The following is a 2,802-nucleotide window of genomic DNA, read 5'->3' on the forward strand; positions in this document are numbered from 1 at the left end:
GCCCCTTTTATCTTAAAAATTTACATAAAACGGAATGAGAAATTTAAGGTTATCGTAGAAATCGGAAATTTCAAAAAACTGTAATTTATAAAAAGAGGTAATTTAAGAAACTTTGAGCAGGCCTAAAAATTATTTACAGCTAAAACTGTGAATCTGGCAACATTTGGGTCAGAGTTAATTTTCATTTTTATTTTAAGTGTGTTCGATGACAAAATAAGTATACACTGCGTTCATCAAATCTCTTTGATTTTTCCGGAAAATATTGGTGGATTTTAACCTTTGTTGGTAAAAATGGTAGAAAACAAAATACAGCTAAAAAGTTCTACCAACAAAGTAGTATAGTCCGTCCACTGTTTATGATAAATCTGCGTAATTGCTAGTCCGTTTTTACTACATTTGGCCGTTGAAGTCCCGTCATGCGCCACACTCTCGAACAGGTCCATGTCCATCGCGTTTTCTCAAAACCCCCAACAGCGCTTTCAACTTTGTTTGACATCCTCCACTTTTCTGCATTATATAAACGAGCGATCATGGTGAAAGATTTGTAAAGCACTGCTTTTCAATCTTTGGTGAGGCTGAAGAAGCAGAAGTTATTCTTCGCTTCATAACTGGGCTGGTATTATTTTTTGTGTTAACTCTAGATTCTAGGTATGTAGGTCAATTATGTACAGTCAATATCATCTTCATATTCAAGTAGCATCGTGCTTCTTCTGCCACTGTGATTCAGATTGGCTGCACGAAATACATTTTATATTGCATTAAATACATACATGTGTATAGGGATGGCAAAAAAAAAATAAAATAATCGATTAATTAATCATATGATTAATCACAAGCCAAAAAGAAATTAATTGCAATTATTGAGAAATAATCGATTAATCGAATTTTTAAAGGCACTTTTTTACAGTGGGTATTCACAAAAACACTTTTCCATAAACGATTTCTAATTCTCTTGTTAATTAGCCTTAAATGAAATAAAACGAGTATTTTTAGTGAAGATAATTATTTATTATCAGTGTTGCCACAGATGGGCTTTACCTACCAAAACATGTAGATTTTTTCCATTTGGTAGGTTGGTTGGCTAGATTGGGTTTTGGTAGGTTCCGCGACCATAGGTAAAAGTTGTTTGCGAAAAATAGAAAATATGTATCTCCAAACATTTAAGCAACCTTGTTTACGCTAATATTTCACCGGCGCGTTCGTATAACGGCGACCGCAAGCATGTAAATATACCTGATTCGTAAGTACAAACGTATACCCCTTTACATACTTTATGGCGTACTTGGACCAAGATTCCAGAAAAGTCTGCCAATGGGCTCGTATCCAGCCATATTCCAGGCTGAGGTCTTTGCAATCGAAGTCTGTGTTCGCGAATGCCTTCATAGAAGGACAAATGAGGCCAGAATAAATATTGTGTCGCATAGTCAGGCAGAGTTAAAGACCTTAAACTCTTTTAAATCTTAAAAGGCTTGTGGACTCCTGAACCACCTGGGAGCCCACAATAGCGTAAAGCGTGGAGCCGAAATGCGCTTCCATCGTCCCGAGTCATTCTGCGGTACATCTTAAGGATACACTGCAGAACTACTTTGGAGCTAGGAAGAATCTCGGATTGTTGCCCACTGGCGGAAGGCAATGATAATAGGACAGTCAAAGAAATTCATATCTCCTCCCAGGAGAAACTCCGAAAGACTCCTTGAGCTTAGAACTCTTACTGGCTACTTTGACAGCTCACTGCAATTTAAGGTACCATTTGAATCAAATGGGGCTTTCTGTAGAGACGGACTGTAGGTTTTTTGGGCTGGTGGAGGAAACCCCAGAGTTATTTTTCAAAATTTGTTCCGATGTCGTTGCAGATTGTTTGGCACTTTTCTTTCGACAATGTCTGATCTGCGGAACTTTCCTAGATTCGTGGAAATTATGCTCAATAAATCCTATATTTAAGTCTGCGACTGCAATGATATTTGCAACTATAGACCTATAGTTAAACAAAGCACCCTGGCAAAGATATTTGATCACATTGTTCAACGTAAGCTGTTCGATCACATTAGCAAAGCTATTGTTGAATGTCAGCATATATTTTTTCCCGGGAGGCCTACTCCCACCAATTTAGCCTTAGTCACTAATCACATTGTCAATGCTTTTGAGACTCATGCGCAAATCGACGTCATTTACACCGACTTCTCAAAAGCATTTGACAAAGTTGATCATTCCATTCTGTTACGTAAATTGAAATTGTATGGAATCACTGGAAAACTGTTGAAATTTTTCTCCAGTTTTCTATCAATAGGAAACTTTTTGTGTCAATTGGAGGCGTTAAATCATCTTTCCACAATTCCACAAGGCACTCACTGTCGTCGTTTATTGTTCCTTATCTTTATTAATGACTTGCCTCAACAATTTAAATTCGCTAAATGCTTAATGTATGCAGATGATGCTAAACTGTTTTTAAATATGAAGAAATGTTTCGTTGTTTCCTATTCAAAAATGGTAGGCACCACTCATTTCAACTATAAAATAAATGCTCACTATTTGATCCGTTCTTATGGATTAAAGATTTGGGTGTAATATTTGACTTCAAACCCTCTTTCTCTAGTCACATTGACTTTATTGTTTCAAGATCTTTTGCTATGATTAGTTTTATTAGACGCGATTCCGGAGACTTTAAGGATCCAATAACGTTGAGATCACTGTATATTTCTTTGGTAAGAAGTCGTCTCGAATACTGCTCATTTATATGGAATCCATTCTACGAAGTACTTCTTCTTCTTCTTTTTTGGCGCTGTAACCGCCTAAGCGATTTTG

The sequence above is a fragment of the Rhagoletis pomonella genome, unplaced genomic scaffold (genome assembly GCF_013731165.1).
Source record: "Rhagoletis pomonella isolate Grant_MI unplaced genomic scaffold, Rhpom_1.0 Rhpom_scaffold_00008, whole genome shotgun sequence".
NCBI lineage: Eukaryota > Metazoa > Arthropoda > Insecta > Diptera > Tephritidae > Rhagoletis > Rhagoletis pomonella.